Genomic DNA, 16,255 nt, shown 5'->3' on the forward strand with positions numbered 1-16,255 from the left:
GAACACTGCAAATTTAGAACACTGCAAATTTAGAACACTGCAAATTTAGAACACTGCAAATTTAGAACACTGCAAATTTAGAACACTGCAAATTAACGTTTTTTCCATTTCTGTAAGGGGTAAGCACGGTTGCCTTTATGAAGGACTTTGCAAATTGATAAAAATTGTACTAAATTTTAATTGCTCTGCTCGTAAATAATCTAGACCAAAAATTTGAATGATTTAGTTAAATCTTTATAAGATTAGCAGTTTCTAAGGATTAACCCAAGCAATATGCTAACGATACTAGATAAAACACCTACGTTCACAACTTATACGTTTTGCCATTAAGAATTTAGCAGATTCAAGACAAGCCGGCACAAGGGGCCCGATAGTAAAGATTGGATTAAATCTTTAAAAATTTACATTACGGTAAACCAAATTGTACATCCTTAGGTTGATAGAAATTTAAACTAAAACGTTCGTTACTAAGCACTGCTTATGAGATTAACCGGCATTTCCAGCAATTAAGAATAATGGCTACGTCTTCCAGGGGTAGAAAACACCAAAATATCGCCATTTCAAAGCCTAGTAAATTTTAAAAAAAAAAAAAAAAAATCAAAATTTCGTAACTCTGACAAACCCCGAATACCAGACTTGTAAAAAATCAAAGCTTACCTTCATACCACAAGCCCATACAATGGCAACGATAACTGGATCCACAAATGCAAGAGCGATGTACAAACGACGAGTAACTTGATGGAGTAGAAGATTTAAGGTTGTGAATATGTCGAAGGCCCAATACGCACTGACATTGCTTCCTGATTTCTTACCGTTTACAGTTCCCTCTTGCCGGCTTTTCCAGGTTTCAGCCAATCAGAAGGGTCCTTGTCATTATTTAGAGACAAAGAATGAGGAAACGACTCCTGATTGGTCGAGATACTAACAAGGAATCTTCTGGAACACAATTACTTTCAAAGACGTTACGTCACCACTTAGAAAATTAGTGACATCTGTTGGTTACATAATTAACCATCAATAAAATATATTTTATGCAATTAAAATTTCTGTTACTTCGAACATGTTAAGTCAATTTGGAGTGCTATTGTAGCATTCAAATAAATTATAACAAGGATGTATTTAGTATAGTCCATTTCTTCTGAAACTTAGCAATTTTCTAGAATTGTTCAGGAAAATTATAACTATGATTAAGCATTATGTAATTTTAATCCGGTGAAATAGTATCATAAGATTTGTGTGAATTCACTTTATAAAAATTCAAAATTATTCATGCAGAAAGTGTTTGCATTTGTAGAAACTAGTTGTATCTTCATGTATTTTTTTTTTTTTTTTTTTTTTGTTACTGGGGTTTGACTTTTGTTCTTAGCTTATGTTCAATTATATAAATCAAAGATAGAGTGGGCAAGACTAACAGTTCCTTTTGACGCCTTTTTATGTCAATAAATTGTCTGAATTCGTTTTAATTATTAAATGTACTGGAATCAGGATATTTTTTCTTTAGCCAACTTCCTTGCGAAGGTTATGTTGTGATGGTGTGTATATATTTGATAGGTGGCCATTTATTTGTTTGTCTGACCGAATCTCATGATTATGGTAGGATGATTGGCCATGATCCAAGGACAATTGGATTAGATTTTGGAAGTGATTGGGTTGAAAGTCAAAGCCAAGATCACCTTAATGATTATTTTAATTACAATTAAGTAACTTCTTATTGATAATAAAAACATACCTATCTTTTTTACCTCCTTTTAACAATAAATATGGCTGTTCTGTTAACAGCATTACACGACTTGCACAAAATCTTAGGGTTTATGGTAGAGAGAGAGAGAGAGAGAGAGAGAGAGAGAGAGAGAGAGAGAGAGAGAGAGAGAGAGAGAGAGAACTTCACAAGTCTGTGCACTTGAACATTTTCTGCAATCAAAGAATTGTATAAGTTATATTGAAAATGTTTCGTTAGATGATTAATATGGACCCGCCCGAGGAGTAGTTCACTCGACTTCAGTGGAGGGTTGGATTTAAACACAAAACAAGTAAAACAAGTAAACAAATAAACAAGTATCTAATTATTATTATTATTATTATTATTATTATTATTATTATTATTATTATTATTATTATTATTACAAGGCTGACTTCTAAGTTCAAACATAGTTTGAGAACCAAAATGCTTCAAGTCTAAGAATGCCAGAGAATTTTAAATCAGTCAATCAAGTCTAAGGGACCTAATGAAGGGAAAGTAGCCTGGTAAGGAAGAAAAAACGAACGTTTTAGTTTCAATTTCTATTAACTAAAGTTGAGATATACAATTTCGTTAATCGTAATGTTTTCCTTTGTCTTTTTGGTTTTGGATAACCGGTAAATTCAGCGAGTGCAAAGGTCTGTATAGCTTCCTTGAGAGTTCAGGTTACATAATGTAGATAGGTGAAGTTTTAACTTTCGTTGCAAATTTTCAAAGATATTCTTTGATTTTTTAATTTAACAGTTATGGTTGATACTAAAAATTTTCCCTGATTGTAATCGTGTTTAGTTTCCTATCTGATCATATGAAAGTGGTTGTAATGGTTAAACTAGATATATATAAAGGAGTTAGTAAGTCTGTTTTTTTCTTTTAAGTGGTGGCGCGTTAAAGCTAACGACTTATACAATAGTGCTGTAAGGCTTCGTCCACATGGACGAGCTTTGCTTGACGAAATTCGGTATAGGTGTTTTGTATAATTACCGAAGTAACGAGGGCTGTGCTCGTTTAAAGGTTTAAAGGCCCCCCATGAATGGCAGAGGCAAGGGACAGTGACATTGCCCTATCAATGCATTTGAATCCATTCTCATAAAATTTATGAAATCTCTGATTCACTTGATAACTCCATCTAGATCCGATTCACTTAAATCCATCTAGATCTGATTCACTTTATAACTCCATCTAGATCCCATTCACTTAACTCCATCTAGATCCGATTCACTTGATAACTCCATTTAGATGCGAATCACTTTATAACTCCATCTAGATCTGATTCACTTGATAACTCCATCTAGATCCGATTCACTTGATAACTCCATCTAGATCTGATTCACTTAATCCATCTAGATCTGATTCACTTGATAACTCCATTTAGATCCGATTCACTTTATAACTCCATCTAGATCTGATTCAATTAATCCATCTAGATCTGATTAACTTAATCTATCTAGATCTGATTAGCTTGATAACTCCATCTAGATCTGATTCACTCAATCCATCTAGATCTGATTAGCTTGATAACTCCATCTAGATCTGATTCACTTAATCCATCTAGATCTGATTAGCTTGATAACTCCATCTAGATCTGATTCACTTAACTTCATCTAGATCTGATTCACTTAACCCATCTAGATCTGATTCACTAACTCCATCTAGATCTGATTCACTTTATAACTACTGTAGTATTATAACATATACGGCTTCCCAAATTCTCTCTCCTTTGTAAACACGCTAGGCACCAAATTTTCTTCAATAACAATACACAAGATAATTTTCTCTTTTTCCTTACCAATGTTCATTTCCTTGTTACCCGTACAACCAAGTTTGCAACAATCACCCTTGCTGCCGTCACCAAGCTCTTGCTGCTTAACTGTTATCGTTTGGACCCAAGCTTAAATGTCCTTTACCGAACTTAGTTCGATCAGAAAAAGTTCACCGAACAATGTTCAGTCCTGGGGACGGAGCCTAACAGTAGAGCAAAGTGTTAATCTGTTATATTTGGTTCTCTAATTTAGCTTTTGTTCTCATATATTTAAAAGACTAATGATTTTAGGGAAATCTAGCATGAATTTGGCAGTGTTGTAGGTAGTCTAAACAGTTCTAAGTTGTAATAGGAAAAATAATTTATTTTGGATCAACAATCTTATTGAGAGTAATAGCCTTAAGATTTGAGTTATGTTTAAAACATATCTTGTTTGAAGTTACCGAGAGCTCAGTGTTACAGAAATTGAGCTCGCATGAAATAGCTTTGTCCTGAGTTTCATTAAGTTTAAGTTTTAGCTTTATTAGTTATGAATTAAGTTTACCATAGTTTTTACCATAATGCAATTGGCAAGCGACTGGATATAACAGGTTTATCCTTCTATATTCTAAAGTTCAATCTAAAGCGAAAAGCTTTGATGTGTTTCGATTTTATCATCTCCTACGCCTATTGACGCAAAGGGCCTCAGTCAATTTCGCCAATCGTCTCTTATCTTTAGCTTTTAATTCAATACTTCTCCATTCATCTACTTCGCCCTTTATAGTTCTCAGCCATGTAGGCCTGGGTCTTCTAATTGCTACATTTTATTAATCTTTGGACCCTTTGGCTAGTGTTCTTTAGTAAATTTCTTTCTCAGTAATATTTTCTGGGTCTTCTAATTGCTACCTTTTATTAATCTTTGGACCCTTTGGCTAGTGTTCTTTGGTAAATTGCTTTTAGTAATTTTTCTGGGTCTTCTAATTGCTACCTTTTATTAATCTTTGGACCCTTTGGTTAGTGCTCTTTAGTAAATTGCTTTCAGTAATATTTTCTGGGTCTTCTAATTGCTACCTTTTATTAATCTTTGGACCCCTTGGCTAGTGTTCTTTAGTAAATTGCCTTCAGTAATATTTTCTGGGTCTTCTAATTGCTACCTTTTATTAATCTTTGGACCCTTTGGCTAGTGTTCTTTAGTAAATTGCCTTCAGTAATATTTTCTGGGTCTTCTAATTGCTACCTTTTATTAATCTTTGGACCCTTTGGCTAGTGTTCTTTAGTAAATTTCTTTCAGTAATATTTCCTGGGTCTTTAATTGCTACCTTTTATTAATCTTTGGACCCTTTGGCTAGTGTTCTTTAGTAAATTGCTTTCAGTAATATTTTCTGGGTCTTCTAATTGCTACCTTTAATTAATCTTTGGACCCTTTGGCTAGTGTTCTTTAGTAAATTGCTTTCTCAGTAATATTTTCAGATTTTTTGTGAAAGTTTCAAACCATAAATTTTTCACTAATCTTTCCCTGCTGATTCAGGTTTAAGTCATGTCATTTGTAAATTCTGAAATAAAGCTTTCTAAATGGTCAAATTTGCTACCGTTATAATTAAACTAATTTTATATCAAACTCTTGACTGTTCAGGATTTAGATTTCTCAACTTTCCATCTCTTTAAAATCTAACTATTATACTCTTCTATATTTGTCTTTCTATGTTTAGTAATGAGAAGTAATGAGATTTTAAAGAATAAATTAAGTTTTTTCTACTTTTGATTTTATTCAATACAATATATTTACTCCATTAATTGTTGTTTTTGTCCTGATTTATCTTCATTCAATCATCGTATCTATTCTCTAGTCGTCTTCTGAACGTATCTTTCATTTTGTCCTGTTCTTCATTCTATGTCTTTCATCTGGTCCTGTTCTTCATTCTGCGTCTTTCATCTGGTCCTGTTCTTCATTCTGCGTCTTTCATCTGGTCCTGTTCTTCATTCTGCGTCTTTCATCTGGTCCTGTTCTTCATTCTGCGTCTTTCATCTGGTCCTGTTCTTCATTCTGCGTCTTTCATCTGGTCCTGTTCTTCATTCTGCGTCTTTCATCTGGTCCTGTTCTTCATTCTGCGTCTTTCATCTGGTCCTGTTCTTCATTCTGCGTCTTTCATCTGGTCCTGTTCTTCATTCTGCGTCTTTCATCTGGTCCTGTTCTTCATTCTGCGTCTTTCATCTGGTCCTGTTCTTCATTCTGCGTCTTTCATCTGGTCCTGTTCTTCATTCTGCGTCTTTCATCAGGTCCTGTTCTTCATTCTGCGTCTTTCATCAGGTCCTGTTCTTCATTCTGCGTCTTTCATCAGGTCCTGTTCTTCATTCTGCGTCTTTCATCAGGTCCTGTTCTTCATTCTGCGTCTTTCATCAGGTCCTGTTCTTCATTCTGCGTCTTTCATCAGGTCCTGTTCTTCATTCTGCGTCTTTCATCTGGTCCTGTTCTTCATTCTGCGTCTTTCATCTGGTCCTGTTCTTCATTCTGCGTCTTTCATCTGGTCCTGTTCTTCATTCTGCGTCTTTCATCTGGTCCTGTTCTTCATTCTGCGTCTTTCATCTGGTCCTGTTCTTCATTCTGCGTCTTTCATCTGGTCCTGTTCTTCATTCTGCGTCTTTCATCTGGTCCTGTTCTTCATTCTGCGTCTTTCATCTGGTCCTGTTCTTCATTCTGCGTCTTTCATCTGGTCCTGTTCTTCATTCTGCGTCTTTCATCTGGTCCCGTTCTTCATTCTGCGTCTTTCATCTGGTCCCGTTCTTCATTCTGCGTCTTTCATCTGGTCCCGTTCTTCATTCTGTGTCTTTCATCTGGTCCTGTTCTTCATTCTATGTTCTTATCTCCAGTACGTCTCGTCTTGTTCTCTGGAGTTTCTTGTAACTTGCAACCAACCGTATCTGAAAGAAAATTCTATTTAATATCTTGGCAAAATTGTAATTTGATTTTCATAGATGGGCATATGTTTGCAAAAGATTCTATAAAACTGGAATTTTCACTAGTTTGGAAATTAAGTGATCTACAAAATATTAAATCTAAATTTATGAATTAAATAAGGTATTACTAGTTTTTTTTTTTTTTAACTTTTAAACCTGATATCGAAATACAAAATTAGCATTTACCAGTTAAAAAACACTGATACAGGAAAATTCTTATGTTACAAAATTAAAGTTTAAATAGGGTTAAAAAATTTAATTGCCATTTAACATAGCGAAAACCTACTTTAACACGGGAAAATTCTTACTAGGTTATATTTTTAATTAACTAGGTTTTCATTTAAAGTAATTTTTTCAAACAATGGTAAATCCTAGTTATGTAATTTAATATTTTTAAATCTGTTTTTAACTTGAAAATTAAAGTCTGAACAACTGAGTAAAATTTACCTTTTCACAGTAGCGTCACCTAATATCCATTCGATGCCAAATGTAACTTACGAAACTGCAATCTGAAACAATTCAGTATTAGTTTAAAATGATATTTTCTAATAGTTTCATTGCTTGTCTCTATTATCATAAAGAAAATTAAGCTAAAAAAAAAACTTCCTGTTAAATACTCCAATGAGCTGAATCCTTATGGGGAAGGGGTTACGCAACAAACTTTCCACTCATTTCCCCAACAAACAAACTTTCCACCCTTTCCCCAACAAACAAACTTTCCACCCTTTCCCCAACAAACAAACTTTCCACCCTTTCCCCAACAAACAAACTTTCCACCCTTTCCCCAACAAACAAACTTTCCACCCTTTCCCCAACAAACAAACTTTCCACCCTTTCCCCAACAAACAAACTTTCCACCCTTTCCCCAACAAACAAACTTTCCACCCTTTCCCCAACAAACAAACTTTCCACCCTTTCCCCAACAAACAAACTTTCCACCCTTTCCCCAACAAACAAACTTTCCACAACAAACAAACTTTCCACAACAAACAAACTTTCCACAACAAACTTTCCACAACAAACAAACTTTCCACAACAAACAAACTTTTCACCCTTTCCCCAACAAACAAACTTTCCACCCTTTCCCCAACAAACAAACTTTCCACCCTTTCCCCAACAAACAAACTTAACACCATTTCCCCAACAAACAAGCTTAACACCATTTCCCCAACAAACAAACTTAACACCATTTCCCCAACAAACACACTTAACACCATTTCCCCAACAAACACACTTAACGCCATTTCCCCAACAAACACACTTAACGCCATTTCCCCAACAAACACACTTAGCGCCATTTCCCCAACAAACACACTTAGCACCATTTCCCCAACAAACACACTTAGCACCATTTCCCCAACAAACACACTTAGCACCATTTCCCCAACAAACACACTTAGCACCATTTCCCCAACAAACACACTTAGCACCATTTCCCCAACAAACACACTTAGCACCATTTCCCCAACAAACACACTTAGCACCATTTCCCCAACAAACACACTTAGCACCATTTCCCCAACAAACACACTTAGCACCATTTCCCCAACAAACACACTTAGCACCATTTCCCCAACAAACACACTTAGCACCATTTCCCCAACAAACACACTTAGCACCATTTCCCCAACAAACACACTTAGCACCATTTCCCCAACAAACACACTTAGCACCATTTCCCCAACAAACACACTTAGCACCATTTCCCCAACAAACACACTTAGCACCATTTCCCCAACAAACACACTTAACACCATTTCCCCAACAAACAAACTTAGCACCATTTCCCCAACAAACAAACTTAGCACCATTTCCCCAACAAACAAACTTAGCACCATTTCCCCAACAAACAAACTTTACACCATTTCCCCAACAAACAAACTTTACACCATTTCCCCAACAAACAAACTTTACACCATTTCCCCAACAAACAAACTTTACACCATTTCCCCAACAAACAAACTTTACACCATTTCCCCAACAAACAAACTTTACACCATTTCCCCAACAAACACACTTAGCACCATTTCCCCAACAAACACACTTAGCGCCATTTCCCCAACAAACACACTTAACGCCATTTCCCCAACAAACACACTTAGCACCATTTCCCCAACAAACACACTTAGCACCATTTCCCCAACAAACACACTTAGCACCATTTCCCCAACAAACACACTTAGCACCATTTCCCCAACAAACACACTTAGCACCATTTCCCCAACAAACACACTTAGCACCATTTCCCCAACAAACACACTTAGCACCATTTCCCCAACAAACACACTTAGCACCATTTCCCCAACAAACACACTTAGCACCATTTCCCCAACAAACACACTTAGCACCATTTCCCCAACAAACACACTTAGCACCATTTCCCCAACAAACACACTTAGCACCATTTCCCCAACAAACACACTTAGCACCATTTCCCCAACAAACACACTTAGCACCATTTCCCCAACAAACACACTTAGCACCATTTCCCCAACAAACACACTTAGCACCATTTCCCCAACAAACACACTTAGCACCATTTCCCCAACAAACACACTTAGCACCATTTCCCCAACAAACACACTTAACACCATTTCCCCAACAAACACACTTAACACCATTTCCCCAACAAACACACTTAACACCATTTCCCCAACAAACACACTTAACACCATTTCCCCAACAAACACACTTAACACCATTTCCCCAACAAACACACTTAGCACCATTTCCCCAACAAACAAACTTAGCACCATTTCCCCAACAAACAAACTTAGCACCATTTCCCCAACAAACAAACTTAGCACCATTTCCCCAACAAACAAACTTTACACCATTTCCCCAACAAACAAACTTAGCACCATTTCCCCAACAAACAAACTTAGCACCATTTCCCCAACAAACAAACTTAACACCATTTCCCCAACAAACACACTTAACACCATTTCCCCAACAAACACACTTAACACCATTTCCCCAACAAACACACTTAACACCATTTCCCCAACAAACACACTTAACACCATTTCCCCAACAAACACACTTAACACCATTTCCCCAACAAACACACTTAACACCATTTCCCCAACAAACACACTTAACACCATTTCCCCAACAAACAAACTTAACACCATTTCCCCAACAAACAAACTTAACACCATTTCCCCAACAAACAAACTTAACACCATTTCCCCAACAAACAAACTTAACACCATTTCCCCAACAAACAAACTTAACACCATTTCCCCAACAAACAAACTTAACACCATTTCCCCAACAAACAAACTTAACACCATTTCCCCAACAAACAAACTTAACACCATTTCCCCAACAAACAAACTTAACACCATTTCCCCAACAAACAAACTTAACACCATTTCCCCAACAAACAAACTTAACACCATTTCCCCAACAAACAAACTTAACACCATTTCCCCAACAAACAAACTTAACACCATTTCCCCAACAAACAAACTTTACACCATTTCCCCAACAAACAAACTTAACACCATTTCCCCAACAAACAAACTTTACACCATTTCCCCAACAAACAAACTTTACACCATTTCCCCAACAAACAAACTTTACACCATTTCCCCAACAAACAAACTTTACACCATTTCCCCAACAAACAAACTTTACACCATTTCCCCAACAAACAAACTTTACACCATTTCCCCAACAAACAAACTTTACACCATTTCCCCAACAAACTTTCCACTCGTTCCCCTTAACCTGAATCTACAATTTATTTTTTTCATCAATTTAGTTTTACATTTCTTCAAGAACATGTACATGAACTTTAACTGGTATACTGATGTTTTATACATCGGTAACTGACTAACTATCCACATGAACGTGACAGTTTATACAACATTGTCCTATTGCAAATTTAGTATTTTTACTTCGAGTTTTTAATAAAACATTAAAGTATGATAATTTAATATTAAAGTTACACAATTTTACTTAAAATAATCTACAAACGTCCCCACACGTTAAATACTGAACATATAGTTACCCAATTTCTAAGCATGTGATACATTTAGTATGCTATTTTGTATTGAATTAAACCTTTAAATTTAATACATGCTAATTTTTAAATTTCTTTTAAAGCTAAAAGAAAAAATTTAATAGATTTTATCCACTTACTAATACCGAGGTTTCTCAATTGCACAGGCGAAATGGCAACAAATTACTTTTTTTTAGAGTCATTCCACAATACCTGAATTGTGAAAAATCTTAAGTTTTCTGGTACGAAATACTGAGCTTGTTTCCATAGGAACTTTCGTCATCAGGTTCACCTCAATACCTGCAAAAAAAATTTGCATTGATGTGTGCAAATATCAAGCAAAATATCCTGTAACCCTAAAGTATCTTAGTTTAAAAAGATTAATTTGCAATGGGGACTAGTTTACAAAGAATTTTCATACACAAGATATTTTATATAGGTAGGCCTATGTAACAATGTTGATATATTTCCACTACCGACCTGTCTAAATATCCTAATATAACCGAATCATCTTTCTATTAAACTTCCTTCCACACCTAACCGCATTACCAAAGTACCTAACTATGGTATAAAGATGAAGTTTTCAGCTCCATACACAACAATGAGGCAGATTGAAGAGTTTTCAATAATTCTATATATAAAATTATTGACATACTTTCATTGTTATTAGCAACAAATTTTGATTAACATCCTCACTAATTTGAGAAGCTTTATACAAGCCATTAGCTAGAATCAGAACATGAAAATTTTGTCCAGAACACTTCTATAAATAGTAAAAGCGCCTTAAACATTTCAGTCCCGCATATTAAGATAAAAGTAAAAATTCTCAAAAAATCGCTGGAAATTCAATCCAATTCATGTACAGGTAACTAAAAATAATTCCAAGAACTACAAAACCAATTGTGTTTTTGTCTTATGACAAATTGCAGGAAGATTATTTTAAGTTAAGCTCCCTACAGTTGGTATAAAACAGTAATTTTGATTGTTATATTTGAAAATGTGTTTCATATTAAATTTTTAATAATTTGCACGAGAAAATTTTATTTCCAAGACTACCAAAGAAATTCTAAAATTACTTTTAGAAATATAAAAAATAATGGGAATGCAAACTATATGATTTAAAAACACCATTTAAATCAATAGTACATTAAAAGCTAAAAATTTAAGGAAAAAACATCTTTACAAATCTCGGGAAAACTCCAAGTGTAAATACATACATTCAAGAAAATCAGTTACGCAAGGTCTCCAAAACTGCTGGAACATTACAATTATGATTAGTAAAAAAAAAAAAAAAAAAACACACTTATTATAAAAACGTTGACCAAAATCTCTACCTAACCCGCTGCTGAAACTAACAAAGACCAATGTTCACAATGGCGTAACCACAGCCTCAAGAAACCAAGATGATGCGAAGGAAAGAAAACTAATTTCGAGAAAAAGCAGTACGAAAAAGACCAGAAGAAAACGAAATAAGCAGAACAGAGTTACAGCAGATAAGGTATTAGAACAAAGCTCATTACTGGAGGAACACTTTACGATAAATCACTAAACCTAAAAAGAAGAGACCAAAAGAGAACCAGGAAAAATAAGATTCTAAACTACATTAAAAATCAAATATCAGAAATGATAAGAAATGGGCTATTTATATATTCTATTAAACACCAACGGTAATTTTTAATGCGAATCAAAACTTGTTACAATAGTCCTTTATTAGTTAAAATTAGTTTTTGCAGTATTTTCTCATTTTTCCTATTTGTTCATGATTTCCCTGAACCTGTTGCTTTACTGTTGGCGTATCAACGTCCAGCCTGTTTAATTCCCAAACCTTCACAAGTGTGTAACCAGAGTCGCTAAACCTTCACAAGTGTGTAACCAGAGTCGCTAAACCTTCACAAGTGTGTAACCAGAGTCGCTAAACCTTCACAAGTGTGTAACCAGAGTCGCTAAACCTTCACAAGTGTGTAACCAGAGTCGCTAAACCTTCACAAGTGTGTAACCAGAGTCGCTAAACCTTCACAAGTGTGTAACCAAATTAACTAAACCTTCACAAGTGTCACTAAACCATCACACCTGTTAATAAAATCACAACCATCACAACTTACTAAAATCACTAATCCATTACAACTGTTACTAAAATCCCTAAACCATCAACTTACTAAAATAACTAACTTTCACATATGTTATTTAAGTCGCCAAACCTATAAACGTGTAACCAAAGTCACTAAATATTAAACTAAACATTTCTGCAAAAGAAACTACAAATATCAATTTTATAGTTTAATATATAAAAGTTCACTTCCAAAAATCCTCCCTAGCAACGAACTGTGCAATTAAGAGTTATGTAAAATGTTCTCCCCAGATTTGCACAATATTACCGACGGATATACTAAAAGCTTCAAAATAGAAAAATTATAAACATGTTCGTTATACTGCTTTACACATGTAAGTATCCTAAACCAGAAATATCGCAAATCCCAATTAAGCAGTCAAAAGATTACAATGCATAAGAACATTAGTAGGCCTACAATAGAAAAGGAACAGAAGCCCCTTTTCAAGTATGGGGGACTAGCAAACAAAAGTATGAGGAAACTTTAAAAAAAATAGAATTTGGATAGTTTGACAAGGCAATCTTAGCATAATCAAATTCACAACACCAGTACCATGATTTCACAGAGTAATACTTGGAATATGGGAACGAAACACAGAAATGTACAGACCAAGACAAATATTAAAATAGTATACTTACATATAACATCCACGATTGACGTTCACCTCTTCAACCACACGACATTAATGGCTCTGAACATTCTGAAGGTTCAGAATGTAGAACTTTGAAAATCAAGGAAGCATAAATCCTTGTTCTGTCATCCTTGGGAGAGATGTGGCTCCATCTGTATTTGGTCTTCATGACCATTATTGCTAATGGAAATTCTATTTTTTTCTCTTTTTTTATAGAGTTACATGTCCATTGGAAACCATTTTATTGATACTGAAAAACACAGTTTTACTGAAATCATAACAAAATTTAATTTTCAATTAAATTACCAAAAAAGTTTTTGCTCCTTACCCAGGACAAGATATTATCAAATTTCAGATATTTTCAAAATTCTTTTGTGAATAACAGAATAACACTAATTGCATGGATAGAAAAAAAAAAAAAAAAAAAAAAAAACGGGGCACAACTGAAGTGAATCACTGGACAAAAATTATTTTCTTACCTGGTACATTTTGCCATTTTGATCCAAAATATATTGGATATAAGTATCATTTCAATAATTTTGATACTTGTAAGGAATGTTGAAGAAAGGTTCTGCAATCAATTTGGTAGCATTTTTTTTCCGTAGCATTTTAAGTGTGATAAAACGCTTGAAATTAACTGGGTGGGGAAGTATGCTTTTATTCGTTAATTACCTTACATGGATACAATTGTGTTTACCTAAAACGCCTTCAATATATATAAGAAAAAAATTCTGCATATCGTTATTGCATAGTGCTTATGTTCTTACAATATCATTGGCATATTCTTATAAGAATATATTATAAATACCAGATGTGAGAGACAGCTAGCCACTTTAAAATTGAAGACAGATAACCATATTCGCGTTTCCTGCAGATTCACACATTTCCCTCTTACACTAAATTCCCACGATGCCTCGATCAATTCTCTCTCTCTCTCTCTCTCTCTCTCTCTCTCTCTCTCTCTCTCTCTCTCTCTCTCTCTCTCTCTCTCTCTCTCTCCACACACACACGCACACACACACACACACACACACGTATTTAACTTCTAAAATAGAACAGATTATGAATGACTTGTAAATTGGGTTATCCTACATTAGTGCTTGCTTTAAAATCTTATTTACATTTTCTTTGAAAATGGAAGAATCCATTTTTATTAAGCATAAGCTATAGGCTATATATAAATGAGCGTCGATGCTCTGAGTGAATATACAGTATGACTATTCACCTGAACAAGTCCACAACTGAAAAAAATAAATAGGTCATCCTTAGATAAACTGCTCATAAAAGAAAACGATTTCTCAAGTATTCAAAGAAAATGATAAGTGGCATTCTAAAGCGTAAACTGGCGTAAAATAAGGCAATTTACTTGGTATTCAAATGCTGTTCAATAGTTGAAAGTTATACACACTAGTGTCTTTAGAGATAAAGGGAAACTTCCTTTTATATAGACATAATGTATTATTTTCTTTATTACTTAGTATCATAATTCATCTTAAAATTTGTAACAACATTCAGGGACTCGTCAATTTCTTCGATTCTGTCCTAAATCTCATGTCATTATGAATAGCAATTCTGTCATTTGTTGTGAAGGGTAACATTTAAATAATGCTCGACACATATTTTCGGTAAAACATTCTTCAATTTCAAAACAGTTAGTTTGTCATCTATTCCATAATGTGTTGTGAATGATATATAACATATAAATGATACAAAATACCCACTTTGGATAATCCATTATCTTTAATTTTAAAGATGTTAGTTTCATCTCTATACACCAGTATGTCGTATAGCCTACATAAGGCACTCGTGCCAATTCATATATATTCTTCCCTGTCAGTATTGTATGGGAATATATCTATATTCTTGAATTTATAAGAAGCAATTCATAATCAGATCATTTAACCAGGACACAAGTGGTGGAAAACCATGATATGGCATTGTGAAGTTTAAATTAACTGGGTATCAAGCTGGAAAAATAGATCCAGGAACAGAGGATAAGTAGAAAACTGAAAAAAAAGGATTAGTTAGGTTCAGAATGTTTATCGATTGTTGAATATCATCTGGCATCATAGCAGCAATGGTCATTGATGCCAAAAATTTCGTTCGCGATTATTATATAATTCTTATTTCAAACAATGAATATACCTGATTAAATAAACAAGTCTTCATAAGAAACTTGAAAAGGTAATCCACATTGCTTTCAGTTCCCAATTTTTTTTATTGAATGTAGATGTCATTCTTATCGTTGTAATTATCAAAATGACCCACGGGGGAGTTTATGTTCCAGAGTTTGTCTAGGAGGTGTTCGTGATCTGTACTCCTGCGGTGAAGAATGTTTACACTTACCTGATTGCATGCGCACCGGCATGCTGTAGCGTTCAGTCTTGAAGGAATGAGCTGGAATTGGTGGGTGGACAGCTATCGATGCTGAAGCTTTTGGCGAGCATACTCGATTATCTTGGTGCATAGGGAGTTGCAAGAAGAAACTCTTCTGAACGTGATAGCACTCTGCTGTGTTGCTACGTGATCGTGTGATGTTATGTGGTCACGGGACACTACGCATCTACGTACGGCAGCGTTGCTGCATACTGCTGGGCAGTAATGAGCTGAGGCACTATCGTGAGCTAAAGCGTAATCATGAGTTGAAGTGTTGCCGAGGGCTGAATTTCGGTAACGAGCTGAGGGACGGTTGAGAGTTGAGGAGTTGTCACGAGCTGAAGGACGGTCACGAGTTGAGGAGTTGTCATGAGCTGGAGCGTAGTCACGAGCTGGAACCTGGTCGCAAGCTGGTCCTTGGCCGCAAGCTGGAAAGCTGTGCTGTCTAGTCGTTGATGGATCTGCCGTATGATGTTTATGCAATCACTCTGGATAGCGTCGGTCATCTCTAATGTGTGTTGTGAGCTGGTGATGGCAAGTGCTAGTCGTTGTCAGCGAGAACTCTCTGGTCATGAATTGTCCACTCATGTTATGTCAGTACCACTATGTTGCTCATCAGGAACCCCACAGGAGTGCTCCTGTGAGAATCCAAAACAGGAACTGGGCGAGTCGAAGTGGAAGGGCGAGACGAATCAGCAGG

The 16,255-nt window shown here is 35.3% G+C and overlaps 1 long non-coding RNA gene across 1 annotated transcript; it reads right to left on the reverse strand.

The window, feature by feature from the left end:
* Positions 1–6,123: 6,123 nt before the first annotated feature.
* LOC137622113 (uncharacterized) lies at positions 6,124–13,241 on the reverse strand. Its single transcript, XR_011040367.1, has 3 exons — positions 13,187–13,241; positions 6,879–6,940; positions 6,124–6,395 (listed from the first exon to the last, which is right to left on the reverse strand). It is a non-coding gene; the product is annotated as an uncharacterized lncRNA (long non-coding RNA).
* Positions 13,242–16,255: the final 3,014 nt, after the last annotated feature.

Source organism: Palaemon carinicauda, chromosome 28, assembly GCF_036898095.1.
Source record: "Palaemon carinicauda isolate YSFRI2023 chromosome 28, ASM3689809v2, whole genome shotgun sequence".
Taxonomy (NCBI): Eukaryota; Metazoa; Arthropoda; class Malacostraca; order Decapoda; family Palaemonidae; genus Palaemon; species Palaemon carinicauda.